We start from the raw sequence: 20,743 nt of genomic DNA on the forward strand, positions 1-20,743 counted from the left end.
CACAATAGGGGATAGGTTAAAGGCCCAAGGATTAGAGATGTTTTGCTCCCTAGATCTCCCTACTTATCCGGGGCTAGTTAGGAAGTTTTACGGGACAGTAGCTAGGGTTCATGGTGGGATACAGGGAACCGTAGCCGGTGTCCCTTTATTCATTTCAGAGGATTTTATAGCACAAATCCTACATCTTCTCCAAGTAGGGGTGTTTCCCACTCACCCGGCTGATAGGACTGAGGCCCTTACGGCCATATTAGGGAGTCCACCCCAGTCCCCATTAGATGAGGTGTCCGCTAGTCAGCTTTCAGTTGAAATACGGCTCCTCCTGAGTATTATATCTAGGACCCTCTTTCTCAAGACCAGCCGCTTTGACTTTGTATCCGAGAGGGACCTAGCCCTAATGTACTATATTCTCCAAGATACCCCAATTAACTTTCCTAAGCTGATCTACAAATACCTATGTGAGCCACTTGACAAACCTAGGCTCACCCTTCCATATGGGATGTTGTATACCCTGATTTTTAGGGAGTCCGAGGTCCCCATTCCTGAGGGGGAACCCTCTCGCGCACTGCGATACACAGATCGCATGGGTGAGGGAACCCTTCATAGGATGGGATTTGATAAGGTTGAGGGAGTCTGGATCAGAAAATCATCCTCTTCCACACCTACTACTCGACACTCCCCCAGCCCTGATCATGATTCTGACTTTCCCACCTATCCCTCCACCTCAGCACCATCCACTTCAGCCGGACCCTCCACTTCAGCACCTCCTACTCACCCACTAGAGGTCCGGATCTCTCCTGAGCAGCTCCGGGAGCTGCGGCAGGAGATCGTGCGGGATCTTCGGGACGACCTACTGAGGGAGCTCCGAGGTCCAACCACTGCCCCATCTTCTGCATTGGTTCCCTCATTATCAGCCATGATCGAGATGACGGCTCATCTGAGGGAAGAGATTTACAACGTCAGAAGCCTTATACAAGCCCAGTTCTCAAATATGAGTGATGTCACAAGCAACACAAGAAAGATGCGAGATGACATCCGACACGACTTGGGCAGCCAGAGTCAGGGGGCCGAGCGTTTGGCGAATGTGTTGATCTCCAAGTTGGATACCCTTCAGGAGAGTCTGACTGAGCTCTCCTCGATCCACAGTAGGGCCACCTTGGCGATCATCACGCAGCTAGGGAACGTCACAGATGGGGTCAGTCTACTTATGGAATAATCAAGATTGAGCAAGGGAGCCACATCCTCCTCAAAGAAGCCCTAGCTTGCTTTTTCATTTTGACATGTACTTACTGCTTTACTCTTTGTATCTACAAGTATACCTACATATACAATCAATACAATGAATAGACAATTTTCTTCAATACTGTGCAAATTTAATCTCTAATTGCTTGTGTGATGTGCTTTCTTTCTTTTTGCTATGATGACAAAAAGGGGGAGAAAATATATTGAATAGACATGTAAAGGGAATCAATGAAAATCAATAAAAAGCAAACTTTTAAAACACACAATAATTTGCTCTTAGTGGATTCAATACCTCGAGGCTCATTATCTCTCTGTTGGGGCTTCTAACGGAGTAATCTCCAGAATCTATTCAAGGGATATTCGGAGATTAGTTGAATCATACTCAAGAACAAATTGGCAGATTTTCCCTCTAAAAACCGAAAATTTAAGTTCAAAAGCTTCAATACACTAAAAGAAATTTCAGAGAATCAAAACAAAGTTGAATGCATGTGTTGAGAAGGAGAATCTGAATTTTTAAGAAAGCAAACTCATTAAATATATATAAGCCAAATAATTGATTGCATGACATGAAGGCTTATATAATTCCAAATGAAAGGGGGAGCTTTAACTTCAAAATTTACTGTTTCACACCTTTCAGTTTTGGATAAATTAAAATAACTAGACACTTGAATTCATTTTAAAATTTTACTATAAATCTCTTTGTTTGTTGAGCAATTCACTTTACATATACTCAATGTTTTGTCATCATCAAAAAGGGAGAGATTGTGGAGTGATTGATTATAACCCTATTTGATTTTGATGAGCTCAAAGCATTTGAGTATATCTTATGTTTACTAATGAATTCAATCTAGTGTTTCTGTGAAATTCTTGTAAATTTATGGTTAAGTGTCTCTAGATTTGGCTCAAGACATTTTGGATAAGTTAAGAAGTCAATTTGAACCAAAGTCTGAGACTCGAGTCGACTCCGGTAGATTACGAGTCGACTCCAAGCGTATCAGAAGCACTGGCACAGGCTCGAGTCGACTCCTGTACATTACGAGTCGACTCCGACTGAGAACAGACAGATGAACCGAAAGATCCAACTCAAAACCTGTGAACGAGTCGACTCCTGAAGAATGCGAGTCGACTCCGATACTGCCGAGTCGACTCCAGGGTAGTACGAGTCGACTCCAGGGAGTTACAGATAGAAAGACAGAGAAGTTATTTTGGACCCTGAGAGCCGAGTCGACTCCTAAGGAACTCGAGTCGACTCCGATGGTTGGCAGGTCGACTCCAAAGGAAGCGAGAGTCGACTCCCAGTGTGATACAAGGCAAAAGTCAGAGAGCAACTTTCGGACACTGAGAGCCGAGTCGACTCCCGCAAAATCCGAGTCGACTCCAAGACAGCGCGACCCCAAAAAGACAGAAGACAGTATTTTCGTCTCTGAGAGGCGAGTCGACTCCAAGACAGTTCGAGTCAACTCCAAGACAGCGCTACCCCAAAAAGATAGAAGACTGTTTTTCGGATACTGAGAGCCGAGTCGACTCCGAAACAGTTCGAGTCGACTCCAAGACGGCACGAGTCAAAAGAAAAAAGATCGGAAGTTCGAACTCTGAGCGCCGAGTCGACTCCCAAAATTTTCGAGTCGTCTCGAGTGAGCAAACTTGAAAAATGCATCCCTGGATTCCTTACGTCGAGTCGTCTCCAAAAGTGCCAGGTCAGCTCCAGACTTTGGAGAGTCGACTCCGGGTTAAGTCGAGTCGACTCCCAGTCAAGAAGAGCACTTTAATTCAAATCCGGAACAGTTGCCGAGCCGACTCCAGAAAAGCATGAGTCGACTCCTGCTGCAGCCGAGTCGACTCCAGATCGCGCGAGTCGACTCCGATCCCAACGGAAACATTATCAGGATGTGCAGAATGTGCAGAACGGCTAGAAGATTGTGTCTAACGGCTAGTTTCCGTGGGAAATGGCTTAAATAGCTACAGAGAACTGTAGCAAGGTAGAGAAGTGACATTCCATTCAAAGAAAACAAAGAATCTTCACCTACCAAAGGATTTCAAAGGAAAAGAAGGAAGAGGGGCATTAAACTCCATCCAACTAACTCTTCCCAGCATTAAAGAAGTCTCCTTCAGTCATCAAGTCTTCGAGACACTCAAGAGGAGACCCCGAGTTCGAGAAGCCCTCCTCTACATCTTCATAAATTTGTTTGAGAGTTCTTAACTTCTCTCTTGTTTATATCACTAAATATCTGCTTGTTAAGAAGCTTTATTTTTCTGTTAGCTTTTGTTCAAACCATTTGTTCCTTACTTGATTCAATCAGGGGATTGAATCAAGGGTGTAAAGGTTTGTCGGTGAGCCTAGGTTGAAACCAACGGTGTAAGGGTTTGATTGTGATCCCGGGAAAACAATCGGGTGGTTCTAGTCGGTGAGCCTGGAAAAACCGACCGAGTTCGTTGTGATCTCGTAAAACAACAAGTTAGGTTGTGAGCTTGTAAAACAACCGGCTGTAATCCAAGGGATTATAGTGAATTCCCAAGTGAGGCTTGAGGAGTGGACGTAGGAGCAAGGGTTAGCTCCGAACCACTATAAATTTTCTTGTGTTTGTGATTGCTTTGTTGTCTCTTATTTTCATTTCATTCACTGCACATAGCATCTAATTAATCCACTTACAAAAAGTATTAATTAGTTATTCACAAACCTTTTAATTGCAATAATTATTTTAAAACCCAATTCACCCCCCCTCTTGGGTTGTCTATCTGGGCAATAATTTCTATTTATTTGCGAAATAAACTATTTGGACGTGGTTTTATGATTGACGGTCTCTATCACTTACATATGGATGTATCTGTTAATATATCTAAGCATACAGTGAGTGCCATAGGATTTAAAAGATCTAGAGATGAGATAAATCAAAAGTATTTATGGCACCTCAGACTTGGTCACATAGGAGAAGACAGAATTAACAAATTGGAAAAACATGGACTTTTGAGTTCATTGACTTCTGAGTCATATCCGATTTGTGAATCATGCCTTCAAGAAAAAGTGGCTAAATTATCCTTTGTAGGACACGGGAAGAGGTCCACTGAAATACTTGTCCTAGTACACACTGATGTGTGTGGCCCATTCGATGTGCATGCTGGGGGTCATTTTTTCTACTTTATTACTTTTACCGATGATTTCTCATGGTATGGTTATGTCTATCTTATGAGACATAAATCTGAAGCATTTGAAAGGTTGAAAGAATTCAGATTTGAAGTAGAAAAACAGATAGAAAAACTCATTAAGGTTCTTCGATCAGATCGAGGAGAAAAATATCTTAGTGAAGAGTTTCGCGATTATCTCAAACAAAATGGTATAGTTTCACAATGGACACCTCCTAGAGTACCTCAACTCAACGGAGTGTCAGAAAGGAGGAATCGGACCCTATTGGATATGGTCAGGTCCATGATGAGCTTCATTGACTTACCCTTATTCTTGTGGGAAGATGCCCTACTTACAGCTATCTACATATTGAATAGAGTTTTCTCTAAATCCGTTCCTGCCACACCGTATGAGATATGGCATGGTAAGAAATCAAGTCTTGGTTATCTCAAGATTTGGGGATGTCCAGCCCAAGTCAACCGACAATAGGCAAACAAGTTAGAAGCTAGGACAATTGGTGCTCGTTTCATTGGATATCCTAAAGAGCCGTTAGGATATAATTTTTATATCCCAGAGGATCACAAAATATTTGTGAGCCGACATGCCATCTTCTTGGAAAAATAGTTTATCCTTGATAGAGGCAGTGGGAGAAAAATTGAGCTCAAAGAGAAAGTCTCTGAAGAGGAACGAGCAATTGAGCCTAGTGAACCTATTCACATTGAGCCAATACATGAAAAACCTCATCCACTTCATAGATCTAGTAGGATCTTCCATTCTCCTGAAAGATACTTAGGTATGCTTACAGAGAAAGTATAGAAAAAGTTCCTCATGGAAGAAAGAGATCATAGTGATGATCCAAAGACCTACAATGAAGCGAAGTTAGACATCAACTCTGAAAAATGGATGGATGCGATGAAGTCAGAAATAGATTCCATGCATTCCAACCAAGTATGGACCTTAGTAGATCCGTCTGAAGGTATAGTACCTATTGGGTGTAAATGGATCTACAAAAGAAAAATGGGTTCGGATGGCAAAGTAGAGACCTATAAGGCAAGGTTGGTGGCAAAAGGTTATAGTCAGCACGAAGGCATTGACTATCAGGATACCTTTTCATCGGTAGCCATGCTGAAGTTCATTCAAATATTGCTTGACATTGTAGCTTATCATGATTATGAGATATCGCAGATGGATGTGAAAACTGCATTCCTTAATGGATATCTTGAGGAAGATATCTATATGGAATAGCCTCAGGGTTTCACTTCCAGTGATGGTGATCACAAGGTCTGCAAGCTACAAAGATCCATTTATGGACTAAAGCAAGCATCTCGGAGTTGAAACACTCGTTTCAATGATGTGATCAAATCGTTTGATTTCATCAAGAACGAAGAGGAACCATGTGTGTACAAAAAAGTCAGTAGGAGGGCTATAGTATTTCTCATATTGTACATGGATGATATACTCCTGATTGGGAATGATATTTCCATGCTCACATCGGTCAAGTTATAGTTGTCTAAGAAGTTCTCTATGAAAGACCTAGGTGAAGTGATGAGAGCACAAAAGTGCGATCTACGTGCTGCTTAAATTAGTATTACTGCTAACATATAACGATAAAATCACTAAGTTAATATTATATTTTTGTTTGGCACGGGTTAGTATAAATTAAAGTTTTAATGTGCATTTGGTAGGGTTTAGAGGGATGCATCATGGCCCCAAACCGCGCGGGCCCACTCCTGCCATGATCTGATCGAGCACATTTGCACCCAAACATCCGAGCCCGCGTGCGATCTCCCAGTGATTCTCGCATTCCCTCCTTTCCGGATTAGCACCCGCACTCTTCCGGAATAGAGATTTCCAAAGAAAAAGAACTTTTTAACCTCCAATCCCATGAAGAATAGCTGAAAATACTATTCATTCCTGAAGTTACTATTCATGCTGAAATCACGGTTCATATGAACAGTTTTCCGACATGACACTGTTCATTTGAACAGTTTTCCATAAAAACACTGTTCATATGAATAGCGTTACGTGAAAACACTATTCATATGAACAGTGTTATGAAAAATTTAATATTTTCACATCTATCTTCCTCCCAACAGCCACTCCCACGTTACAACTTTCCAGCCACCAAGTCTTCATCTTCCCACCGCTACGTCTGCAGCAAACTGTTGCCACAACAACCTCCCATCATCCTGCCATCTCCTCATCCCAAACAACACATCACGGCCTCCGGTTTCCCTTGTTCGTTTCCACGCTGCCTTCTTCAACCTCGGCAGCACGTCATCTTCTTCGCGTGCGTTCTCTCGCTGCCCAATCTTGGCCGAGCCAACGCCCGAACTCGCAGCCAGCACCTCCCCGACGTCCTCTGACTCAGCATGTCTTCATCCCTGCCATCTTTCTAGAACAGCATATGTTCTCCATGGATTTCCCATCCTCAACGTCTTCAAAGCAAGCCATCTTCTTCAACCATTTCCATACAGTTCTTCATCAACTCCCTGGGTTCTTCTCAGCAAGGTCCCAACCGAAGCACATGTCCCCGCATCACTAGCCCACGTCCCCGCCTTCTGCGCATACCAGCCGGCACGTCTCAGTTCTTTCCATCTCCCGTGCCATGTAGCATACCAGCCGGCACGTCTCAGCGTATCCCCGCGTGCCAGCCCAACTGCGATTCCAGCTCTTCCCCGAGTATTCCGCCATCAGCAGTCGTCCCTGCCTTCCATGCGATCGTCCATCATGTTCACTGGCGAAGCCGCGTCCCAGCTGCAAGGCGTCTCCAAATCCTCCGCAATCACCGTGCTTCCCAGCTGCCATTCCAAGCAAATGCAGTATCTCCAGCTCCTCAACCATGTGCCAGCCCATTTGCGAAGCCAGCAGCTGCATTCCTCACGCGGTTAACATCCTAGCGCCTTCCGCATCAGGCGTCCGACCGAGTCATCCCCGCCTCGCAGCCGTCCGTATCAGCGCATCCTGCACCGCGTCCAGTTCCTTCCATGCGTGGCAAAGATCTCCCCCAGCGAGGCAGATCTCCAACACGTCTTCAACGCGTTTCCAAGACTCCTATAAGAAGAGGCGAAGCAGTTCAGCATTGGAGAGAGGAAGTTGGGTGAGGTGCTCTGTTTTCAAAGCTTTTTGAAAATAGAGCATACTCTGTTTTAAAGTTTGAAGAGAGTTTCATATTTTATTTTATTTTCTATGAGAGTTTATTTGGGTAGAGAGTTTTATTTAAGCTAAAGTTTTAATTTCTGTTGTTTTTTTATTTCCGTTCTTCAAATTCTGTAATCTTTTTTTTATGCAATATATTAAATTTTCTTTCATACAATTTATGTTCCAGGCTTCAATCTTCTTAGCACTGTTTTCATCCATTTTTTTTTATACCAGAGCTTTCTTTTTCATCAAATTTATAAATGCTCTTCGATTTCTAAGTACCTGTATTTTTGTTATTTTTAAATGGAAAAGATTCTCTGGTAGACCAGAGAATCAGTCAACATCTCCGACGTAATGTTTTTCTTTTATTATTCAAAAATCGGCTTTGAATCCGAGTGAACATTTAAATTTTTATGCAACTCCAATCGCCTTCCTGTAGATCGACCTCTTATGACCACTATTCTTCGAGTAGAAAAGGTAAGAGTATAATTAATTTAAACTTTGTTTGCCGGTTCTAACAACGATCTGTTTAGTATATTTTCAGGTAAACAGAAAAATGTACATAAAGAAAGTGCTGAAGAGGTTTATATTTTGGTGATTAAGGTCTATAGAGATAGATCTAAGAGGATGCTTGGCCTATCACAGAAAATGTACATAGAGAAAGTGCTGAAGAGGTTCAGCATGGAAAACTCTAAGAGGGAATTGTTACCCCTAAAGCATGGGATAAATCTCTCCAAAAGGATGTGCCCCAAAACATCTGAAGAGATTCAGCGCATGAGTAGGATCCCTTATGCATCGGCAATAGGGAGCCTTATGTATGCCATGCTATATACTCGACCTGATATAGCACATGCTGTGAGTGTCACGAGCTGATATCAGTTGAATCCAGACGAGGAGCACTGGATAACTATGAAAAATATCCTTAAGTACTTGAGAAGGACTAAGAATATGTTTTTGGTCTTTGGAGGAGGCACAGAATTAAAGGTAGAAGGATATACTGATTCAGACTTCATGACTGACCCTAATGATAGAAAGTCTACATCAGGATATGTATTCTTATGCAATGGAAGATCGGTAAATTGGAAGAGTTCCAAGTGGTATCAAAGCAGGTGCTCTCATATCGATTGGTGTTTCAATCCTTAAAAAGAGTAAAAAATTCAGATGACAATCCCTTTTGGAACTTCCCTTAGTGAGGGGCAATCCACCAATAGGCCTCCATTATTCAATGGAGCTAACTATACCTATTGGAAGGCTAAAATGAGGATATTTATCCTAGCCCAAGATTATGATGTTTGGAGCATCATAGTTAATGGACCGTATATTCCTTCTATCTATGTTGATAATATTGCTATACCCAAGCTTGAAAAAGATTGGGATGATAATAATAGAAGGAAGGCACAACTAAATGCCAAAGCAATGAATGTTCTTTATTGTGCCTTGGGCCCTAATGAATTTAATAGAATCTCAACTTGTAATTCTGCAAAAGAGATATGGGATAGACTTGAAGTGACCCACGAGGGCACAAATCAAGTCAAAGAATCTAAAATTAACATGCTAGTTCACAAATATGAACTATTTAAAATGGAGTCTAATAAAACCATCTCTTGCATATTCACAAGATTTACTGATATTATCAACGGCTTAAAAAGTCTTGGCAAAAGTTATACTAACAGTGATCTTGTCAGGAAAATTCTTCGCTCTTTACCAAGGTCATGGAAAGCCAAGGTTACGGCAATCCAAGAAGCAAAAGACTTGAATAAGCTGCCACTCGAGGAGCTTCTTGGATCTCTAATGATGCATGAGCTCACAATGAAACAACACAGCGAAGAAGAATCCTCCCATAAGAAAAAGGTAATTGCCCTCAAGTCTACCTCTTCTAACAAAGATCTTTCTTGCAGTAGCAGCAGTGAAGAAGAAGACAATGACGAAGATGAAGAAGAGGCTCTTTTTGTGCGAAAATTTAGAAGATTCATCAATCGAAAGAAGCCCTTCCATAAGAAGAGATTTCCTTCGAGTTCCTTCAATAAGGATAAAGGTAAGAAAATGGAAAGTGAGGGAATCGGATGCTATGAATGTAAGAAGCCGGATCATTTCAGAGCCGACTGTCCCTTGCTGAAGAAGGGCAACAAGTACAAAAAGAAGAAAGCTCTTGTCACTACCTAGACTGACTCCGATAAGTCGTCATCATCATCGAAAGAGGAACAAGAGAAAAAGGCCAATTTCTGCTTTATAGCAAACGAAAATGAGGTAATATCTGAAACTTATTTAGATTTTACCTTTGAAGAATTGTATGATACCTTTAATGAACTAATAGATGAATATAGGGCAATAAACCTTAAAAACAAAGAATTGAAGCTAACTAATCAATCTTACATTCATAAAAATGATAAATTAATTAAGGATAAGGACTCTATTGTCAAAGAAAACTTAGAACTTAAAACAAGCAACCAATTGCTAACTCAAAAAATGATACCTTAATTAAAGATAAAGAAAGACTAACTAAGGAAATTTCAGAACTTAAAAACTGTAATCAAACTCTAAAAGATAACTTTACAAAAGATTTAAACTTACTAAAAATAGAAAAACTGAACTTAACAAAAGAACTTGAAAAATATAAACCTATTGTTGGGAAGTTTACTTATAGCTCTGAAAAACCATAAAAGATTCTTAATAGTCAAAGAGCTGTGTTTAATAGAGTCGGTTTAGGATATAAGCCTAAGAACAAGCAAAATTTTTTAAAAAACTTCTTTGTAAAAGCTGATGAAAGTAAAGCTAAAGATGTAACCTATTTTTGTTGTGGTGAAATAGGACATAAAGCTAATGTATGTAACCATAGAAAAACAGAAGCTAAAAGAAAGATTAAAAAGGTTTGGGTTCCAAAAGGAACTAACATAGCTAACCTTGAAGGACCCAAGAAAACTTAAGTACCTAAGATTATATGATTTTCTTGTGTAGGAGTGTGTTGCAGCCAAGCTCAATAAACATTGTTGGTATTTGGATAGTGGCTGCTCAAGACACATGACGGGTAACAAGGAGCAATTCTTCATCCTAGAGTCTAAAAAAGGAGGTACGGTGACTTTTGGAGACAATAACCAAGGTCATATCATTGGTATCGGTAAAATACAAATCACACCTTCAACCTTTATTGATAATGTTCGATTTGTAGATGGTCTCAAGCATAACTTACTTAGCGTTAGTCAATTATGCGATAAAGATTTTGATGTTTTGTTTAAGCCATCTATGTACATCATAACCAATTCAATTAATAATAGCTTAGTTTTCAAAGGACTAAGACGTGGCAATGTTTATGTAGTAGATCTTGATGATCTTGCTAAAAATAGCCGCTGCTTAGTAGCTAATGATACTAAGCTCATTGAGGCAAGTTAGTTATGGCATCGTAAATTAGGTCACGTAAGCATAGACATACTATCTAAATTAATTAAAAGAGATTCCGTGATTGGTTTGCCAAAGCTAAAATTTGAAAAAAATAAAATTTGTAGAACATGTCAATTTGGCAAACAATCTAGAAGTTCTTTTAAGTCCATAAATTGTGTCTCTACTACTAGACCTCTTGAGCTATTTCACATGGATCTTTTTGGACCAACTACGACCACAAGCCTTGGTGGAAACAAGTATGGTCTTGTTATAGTAGATGATTTTTCTAGATACACATGGGTCATATTTTTAGCTCATAAAGATGAAGCATTTTCAGTGTTTAAGAAATTTCATAAGGAAGTAACAAACGGAAAAAATACTTCAGTTATAGCTATTAGGAGTGATCTGATGGTGTGCATGCAGAGGGCTAAGCATAAATTTCAGAAAAATTTTATGCGGAAAGAACGGGTTAAACATTTTAACCCATAACATGCTTGATATTTTAGATATTTTAACTCTGGTACCAGTCGAAGACAGTCTTCAACTGCACATCATATGTGGCACGGGCTCAGTCCCAATACATAGAGTGACACCCGCACGTGCCTATCAAAGCACTCATCACATGAGCCCCCGGGTGGAGAGCCACGCTTCGTCACACGATCACGCGTGAGAGTTTCCGAAAATCGGATAGTCTCCACTAATCCTTTGCTTTGACACCAAATTTCACAAAGCCCTCAGATTTCGAGGATTGTGTGATTCAAATAAATATGCATAAATCACAACTTCTTGTGATTTAAAGATTGAGATCATATCTCAACCATAAAAGAGATCAAATCTCTTACCTTTAGAAGGAGGTTCCTTTAAGGATGTTTTGCAACTGCACAAGCGTCCGGCCTCGTGGAGGAGTGCTAGCTCGCAGGGAGGCAGAAGGTTGGCTGAAAGAGAGAAGAAGGAAGAAGATGGACCTTCACAGCTCAAGAACTCCTTTTTGGGCTTTCACCTTCAGAACTACTCTCTCCTCTCACTCTCTTTATCTGGTGCTCTTGATCTAAAGAAGAAGGAAGAGGGGTGGCCTATTTATAGGCCAAGAAGAAGGTGAGGTGTCCCTATGAGGTGTCCTGTGAGGTGTCCTGCCAGGACACATGTCACACATGCAAGAAAAAGAGGTGTCCTACTCCGCCCCGTGTCACGCATGCAAAGGGGTGAGGTGGCCTGGAGGGCGATGTCATGGATGACCTCATGAGGCAGATGAGGTCATGGATGACATCAGGAGGAGTGTGAGGTGTCCAGGCCCGCCACATATCACACATACAAGCAAAAGAGGTGTCCTGCTCCGCCACGTGTCACGCATGCAAGCAAAAGAGGTGTCCTGCTCCGCCACGTGTCACGCATGCAAGCAAAAGAGGTGTCCTGCTCCGCCACGTGTCACGCATGCAAAGGGGTGAGGTGGCCTGGAGGGCGATCGGGATGTGGGTCCCACCTAAGCAGGACATGGGTCCCACGTACAGTATGTGGGTCCCACCTAGGCAGGACGTGGCTCCCATATACAGTATGTGGGTCCCACATAGGGAAGGAAGTCCTAGTTATACTAGGATCATAATTAATTTTAATCCATTTTGACTCAAGCCAAATCTGATTTGGTTGGGGGCAAATTAGACATTTTCACCAAACCAATTTTGGTATCAATTACGGTTTTACCAATTTCAAATCATATTTGAATTTGGTCAAGCCCAATCTCTATTACTCAATCAAATTGAGTCTAATCAGTGATCCAATCACCAATTAACTTCTCCAAGCAGCAATTGCTTAGGGCAATCAGTCAATCACATTGACTATTTTACCTCTAGACGATTCTTAATCGTCAATCAGCCATTTGATCAATTCAGAAACTTCTAAGCATGTGACCTCATAGGTTCGAACCTAAGCCAGTAGTACAAGAACACTTCCTGCACTAATCGAAGTAACCATCTAGCAATGGAACCCGACGACCGGATAGGCCAAATAGATGCAAAGCAACATTCTAGAATCTATGGACTATGGTTACCACATAATTCATCCTCTTGACCAGAAAATGCCCAGGGTGGGTTCAGAGTCTGTCTACCCTGAAACGATCCATCTGGAAATATGTTTCAATTCAATAAGTCAAGTGATAGAGATTTGACTTTTCCTAGCCAGGGTACTACTAAATTGAAAACACAAGGCATTCACCCTTATTTCTAAGGAAGGTCAATCCCATTTTGATCTGCAACTGACTACCACAAGTACTTAACTAGACCTAGAAACCTTTCGTTGCTGGGTTAAAAATTCAGGTAGTCTGGCACTAAAGTACAGTGAGTTGCTTACAAGCCACTGATGGCAATCTCAGGTCTAAAGGATACATATACCTATATCCACTCGGAACTGTTAGAAGCATGCCCTAGAAGCCAATTTGGCTGATGCATTATTTTATTCTGGAACATAAATTTGTACTTGACCTAATTAAGTTGGGCATTCTTTTCATTCATGTTCTTATGTGTCCATGAATCGTCCAAGGAATTAATTAGATGATGACGCATATTCTCAAGAGTTGAGAATTTGAGGCATGTGTCATTGGTGATTAATTCCTGAATTGCTCCTAATCGATGGATCATCACGAGGACGGTGATTGATCCGCTGAGATTAGTGCACATATTGCTTTCTTTAATGGACGAGTCTTGAGTCCACAGTGTAGGGACACTGAAGCAATTGTGCAAGTGCTTGTTAGAGAACAAGGGTACTGAGCATGACCAAGACAAGAAGTCACTTGGATGTCTATCCACTCGTCAGTGACTTGCTTGATGTTGCAGTAGTGTGACTGGTCCTTTGACCTACGGTGCTTCGGCTACTCACAGTAAAGTTATTGTAGTTTGACTGCACGTAAACATGGTCTTTAGACATATGGGTCCATGCAGTGTAGATTAGCTGCAGTAGGTTCACTGTAGGAGTAGGGTATGCACCTATAAGGAATCTATCGACCTTGATAGACAAGGAGAGATCCTATGTGATTTATAAGACTGAGTTCGTAAGACCTCGGCCGGGGCAGATTGTACAGTGGAGAAAGAGTTTTCCACTCTCGAGCTTAAGTCGAATAAATCTTGACATATGACGGACGATGGGGTTTGACGAGTTGTCCATGACCTCCGTCCTGTAGGGATCCACGATAGTAGGACTGTATCATACGATAACTGCACCTAGAGGTTCATTATTCTATTCTGCTGGGTAGCCACTACATGCTGCTAGGTGTCACTGGTGGATAGTGAGACTCACAGGGAATATTTCGATGATCGATAAATCCTAATGAGTTGAGTTGGAATCGTTCCAACCCATTGAAAGGAGTTTTCAATGATATTGTGATAGGGATCACAATATATCTCACTACCAGTCAGAATATAACCTATGGGGTCACACACACTAGAAGTATTGACCGATTTGATGGTTGAAATGTGATTATGAATCACGAGTAATCAATTTGATTGATGATCAGTTGAAGAAGAAACAATGGAAATTAATTAATTGGACTTAAACACGAATCCTACTTGGAGTAGGATTTCGGGAGTCCTAATTGGATTAGGACTGGGAATCCTACTTGGAGTAGGACTGGGAGTCCTACTTAGAATAGGATTCCAACAATCCTAATTAGATTAGGATTTTGAATTCAATTTGGATTCCTACTTAGAATAGGATTCCTAGAAGTCCTAATTGGATTAGGACTTTGGATTCAAATTAGAGTCCTAATTGGATTAGGATTAAAATTGAATAAATCCAAATTGGATTAGGATTTATTAAGTCCTAATTAATTATTAATCTAATGAATTAACAAGACTCCTAATTGGATTAGGATTGAAGAGTTCAATTGAGTCAAAATTGATTTAAGTCCTAATTGGATTAGGACTTACCTAGATTAAAACCAAATTGGTTCACCCTTGGTCCAAGCCTAATTAGATTAGCACCTAACCATGAGTGACCTTTCTAATCCTCCTTAGAGGAGGATTAGGTTAACCATGAAGGAGGGGCACACGCCCCTCCTCCTTTTCCTTGCTTGGTGCGGCAAACAAGAGGGGCCGGCGCCCCTCTTGGAAGGTTATCAAGGAGCTCCTAAAAGTTAGGAGCTCCACTTGCTTATAAAGGGCTATGGGAGGCACCTAGGGCATTGGATGAGAAGCCCTCTCCCTCTCCAATTCGTGGCCACCCTTTCTCCCCTTGGTTTTCAGCCACAAGCAAGGTGAGAAGAAAAGAAAGCTTGGCGGCCATCTTCTTCCCTCCTCCTTGGTTCCAACGCAGGGAAAAGGAAGTAGGCTGCAGGGGCTTTGATTCTTCTTCAAACTTCATCCTTCTTCTTCCTCCTCCCAAGCACAATCAAGGGTTGATTCAAAGGGAGGACATCAGCCATTAAAAGAAGTCTCTGCAAGGGAGCTAGCACCCCGGGGAGACAAGGAAGCTTTGATCGGATCTCTACTTCGTGTGGATACCCGTAGAGGCCGGACGCGTGAACGACTTCAAGCGAACCTTCATCCTAAACCACGAACTTCAGTTTGCGGTGATCATCTACCCGCACAAGGTGAAGATCTGATCTTCATAATTAGTTTAAAAGTTTTTAATTCTACTCTATCTATGAACGGTTATTGAACAACGTTCATAGGATGAACGATTGATCCCGCTTATGCCTCTTCCGCTGCATCTGAAAATTTTTTTAATTTTTTGCGGCATGGGCGGGCTCCCAACAGCGGTATCAGAGCAAAGGTCCAAGAGTTATGACCGATCTTCGGAAACTCTCACGCGTGATCGTGTGATGAAGCGTGGCTCTCCGTCCGGAGGCGTATAGAGATGCGTGCTCTGATAGGTATACATGGGTGTCACCCTATTTTTAATAGGACCGAACCCATGTAGGAGTGGAGACTCCCCCTAATAGTGGTATCAGAGCTTAGGTTTCGTAGATTAAGATTAGAATTAATTATAAACAGGCTTGATAGATCTGAAATTTAGAAGGATATGTATGCTGAAATTTTCTGCATGCAGAATTTTTCAGGGTTGCTGATTTTTGCATGCTGATTTTTATGTGATAAATTGATGATTTTAATTGCATTGTTAATGGGATTACAAAGTTTAGAATCATGATTAGCAAGATCAGCAACCTATGTCATAACATAATCAATTAAGTTTCAGATCTGAAAAGTATAATTGCTGCATGTGGTGATGATCATAGGATTCAAACCCTTTTGGTATCAAATGTAATGACCTGCGATGTGATTTGTAATGTCATGTAATTTTTCAGATGCTTGCATGCATCTTATTTGATGTTTTTAGAGGCCTACGTGCCTACTAAAAGGGGATGTAATTTATTATTATTTTTATTTAATATCCGGTTGTATTTTTATGATGTGATGTACGTCAACGATCAAGTCGAAGATAGTGCATGAGATAAACGGCGATCTGAGCGGTTGATGGCGATTGGATCAAGAGTTGGTCAAGGATCGAATCAAGGAGGCTTGGAACCAATTCAAGAGTTGAAGACCAGTTGATCGATTGACGTGCATGTGCTTGTAATATGACCTAATTAGAATCCATGATCATCACCTATTTAAAGTTTAGCTTTATTCATTGCTGCGATTATAACTGCCTGCGATGTGCCGTTTGCATGTGATGTGAATGAGAGCGGGGTAGATAGGTTTACATGTGATGTAGCAAACCCAATGAGACCTAAACTAAAACCTCCTCAATCAAGTCGAGAGTGAACTAACATAAGCGAGTCATATTAGATTAATTGATCTAATTGGTGTCTAGGAAAGCATGAAAGGTGGTTACTTAATTAGGACCTTACTCTCTGAGTAAGAGGAGCCTCCCACCTACTTACCAGGCCAATTGTTCGATTACCTCTTATGAAGAGCTCAAGGTTGCAAACACTAAGACATGATTAACCAATATTAAGTCAATAGGTCTTCCACCGTAGTAGAGCTGCTAAGGTCTTTCTGATATTGATTTGTCTCGGCTGGATACAGTGGGCAAGTTGCATCGGGGGGCTGGATCTCTCTATAGACATGAGATGTTGTAGGGTAAAGGTGGGGTTGGGCACCAATAACTGTTAGATGAGGACCCAATGACGACTTTATTTCTACGGTTATACGGTGGGTCTGACTTAACTAAGAAATGGGACCAATAACTGTTAGGTGAGGTCTTTATGGCTTAGAGACCAAGTAGCACTGCAACATGCTTGAGAAGCATTGTACAAGAGTTGTACACTCATCCATTTATGTGTCACCAATAACTATTAAGTGAGGTGGCCTATAAATCGGTGGGACCGCAGCACCCACTAGAAATTCTAGTCATGTAGGTTTTCCGTTTTCCTACTAGAGAAGTGTGAGGAATTCGAAAAAATAGTGGGAGGCACATTTGTTCTAAAAGACCCTAGAACAAATTAAGATTAAGTACAAAATTCTAACTAGAATCTTTACTCTCTGAGGTTTACAATGTCAGCTTCTAGACTTTTAACTCATATCCTATAGAACAACCGTTTGACCAAACCCAATTATAAAGACTGGCTCAGCAAATTTCAAAATAGTTTTGAATTGTGAGAAATTAGGGTATGTGCTAGACCATGGAATCCCCGTGTTACCAATCTATCCGATCACTGATCAGCGTAAGACGCATGCTAAGTGGACGAACAATGATAATAAAGTTAGGAGCTGCACAATGTCATCCATGTCCAATGAATTACAATGCCAGCATGAGAACATGAGACTGCCAGGGATATATTAAATCACCTGCAAGAGTTGTATGGTGATCAGAGTCGCGCAGCATGTTTTGAAGTGTCCAAGAGGCTCTTCAAGGCAAAGATGCGTGAGGGGCAGTCTGTCCACGATCACTGTTTGACTATGATCAGAGATATAGAGGAGCTTGAGAAGCTCGGTATAACCATGCATAAAGAATTGCAAATAAATCTGATCCTGCAATCCCTTCTAGATTCATATGAACAGTTTATAGTAGACTACCATATGAACAAGATTGTATGCACCAAAAACAGAATTGTTAAATAAATTGGTAACTACCTTAGGGACCTTGAAGAGTTCAAGGGGCATCGTTCTCACTGTCGAGTTAGTTTCTACTTCCAAGAGAGAGTCTATATGGAAGAAGAAGAAGCCTGCGAAGAAGCAGAAGACTGAGAAAACGCCAAGTAAGGAAGTTCCAAGAAAAAGGCCAATTGCAAGGAAAAGTGTTTCCATTGCATCATGGACGGCCATTGGAAGAGGAACTGTCCTACATACATGGGAAGCATAAAAAACATGAAGGGTGACAGACCTTCAGAAGGTATGTCAGATATGCTCAGGATACTTAGGGATTGTTACCTATTGCTAGCAGAAATTTGATTTCTGTATCTTGTTTACCACAGAAAGATTTTTATAAGACTACTGTTCCATTTATTTGAGAAATAAATTGGTTCAACGTGGTTTTATGATTGATAGTCTCTATCACATACATATGGATGTATCTGTGAATGTATCTGAGCAAACAGTAAATACCATAGGATCTAATAGATCCAGAAATGAGATAAATCTAAAGTATTTGTGGCACGTCAGTCTTGGCCATATAGGAGAAGACAGAATAAACAAATTGGAGAAACATGAGCTTTTTGGCTCATTGATTTTCGAGTCATATTTGATTTGTAAATTCTGCCTTCAAGAAAAGATGGCCAAATTATCCTTTGTAGGATACAGGAGGTCCACTGAAATACTTACCCTAGTACACACTAATGTGTGTGGCCCATTCGATGTACAGGCTAGGGGTTGTAATTTTTTACTTCATTTATCGATGATTACTCACGATATGGATATGTGTATGATACACAAATCTAAAACTTCTGAAAGGTTCAAAGAGTTGAGATATGAAGTAGAAAAATAAATAGAAAAACTCATTAAGATTCTTCGATCAGATCGAGGAAGTAAATACCTTAGTGGAGAGTTCCGTGATTATCTCAAGGAGAATAGTATAGTTTCATAATGGACTTCTCCTGGTACACCTCAGCTCAATGGAGTGTCAGAGAGGAGAAATCAGACTCTATTGGATATGGTCCGGTCCATGATGAGCTTCACTGATTTACCCTTGTTTTTTAAATAGATGCCCTATTTTCAACTATTTACTTATTGAATAGAGTTCTGTTGCCCAGATAGACAACCCAAGAGGGGGGGGGGGGTGAATTGGGTTTTTAAATAATTATTGCAATTAAACGCTTTGTGAGTAACTAATTAAATCCTTTTCCTAGTAGATTAATTAGATGCTATATGCAGTGGATGAAGGGAAAGTAAGAGACAATAAAGCAATCACGAACACAAGCAAATTTATAGTGGTTCGGAGCTAACCCTTGCTCCTACATCCACTTCCCAAGCCTCACTTGGGAATTCACTATAACCCCTCGGATTACAGCCGGTTGTTTTACAAGTTCACAACCCAACTTGTTGTTTTACGAGATCACAACGAACTCGGTCGGTTTTCCCAGGCTCACCGACTAGAACCACCCGATTGTTTTCCCGGGATCACAATCAAACCCTTGCACCGTTGGTTTCAACCTAGGCTCACCAACAAACCTTAACACCCATGATTCAATCCCCTGATTGAATCAAGTAAGAAACAAATGGTTTGAAAAACAAACAGAAAAGGAAGCTTCTTAACAAGCAGATATTCAGTGATTAATAACAAGAGAGAAGTTAAGAGCCCTCAAACAGATTTATGAAGATGTAGAGGAGGGTTTCTCGAACTCGGGGTCTCCTCTTGAATGTCTCGAAGACTTGATGACTGACGGAGACTTCTTGAATGCTGGGAAGAGTTCGTTGGATGGAGTTTAATGCCTCTCTTCCTTCTTTCACGTGTATTCCCTTTGAAATCCTTTGGTAGGTGGAGATTACTTGTTTTCTTTGAATGAAATGTCACTTCTCTACCTTGCTACAGTTCTCTATGGCTATTTAAGCCATTCCCCATGAAAACTAGCTGTTAGACCCAATATTCTAGCCGTTCTGTACATTCTGCAACTCCTGACAATGTTTCCGTTGGGATCGGAGCCGACTCGCGTGATCTGGAGTCGACTCGCCTGTTGCAGGAGTCGACTCATGCTTTTCAGGAGACGGCTCGGCAACTGTTCTGGATTTGAATTAAAGTGCTGTCTCGACTGGGAGTCGACTCGACTCAACCTGGAGTTGACTCCCCAATGTCTGGAGCTGACCTGGCACTTTTGGAGACGACTCGTTCCAAGGAATCCAGGGATCTCTCTTTCAAGTTTGCTCACTCGAGTCGACTCAGATATTCTGGGAGTCGACTCGCCAATCAGAGCCCGAAATCCCGATCTTCTGTCTGCTGACTTGTGCCGTCTCGAAGTCGACTCGAACTGTCTCGGAGTCGACTAGGCTCTCAGTATCCGAAAAACAGTCTTCTATCTTTTGGGGTTGCGCTGCCTTGGAGTCGACTCGAACTGTCTTGAAGTCGACTCGCCTCTCAGAGACGAAAATACCGTCTTCTGTCTTTGGGGTTGCGCTGTCTTGGAGTCGACTCGGACTTTGCGGGAGTCGACTCGGCTCTCAGTGTCCGAAATTTGCTCTCTGACTTTTGCCTTGCTTTTCTCTGGGAGTCGACTCTCGCTTCCTTAGGAGTCGACCTGCCAGCCATCGGAGTCGACTCGAGTTCTTCGGGAGTTGACTCGGCTCTCAGAGTCCAAAATAGCTTCTCTATATTTCTGTCTGTTACTCCCTAGAGTTGACTCGTACTACTCTGGAGTCGACTCGGCAAGCATCGGAGTCGACTCGCGCTCTTCAGGAGTCGACTCGTTGACAGGTTCTGAGATGAATCTTTCTCCTAAGAATTGACATG

The sequence above is a fragment of the Phoenix dactylifera genome, chromosome 4 (assembly GCF_051530095.1).
Source record: "Phoenix dactylifera cultivar Ajwa chromosome 4, Ajwa_hap1_PhDact_Kaust_v1.1, whole genome shotgun sequence".
NCBI classification, from domain to species: domain Eukaryota; kingdom Viridiplantae; phylum Streptophyta; class Magnoliopsida; order Arecales; family Arecaceae; genus Phoenix; species Phoenix dactylifera.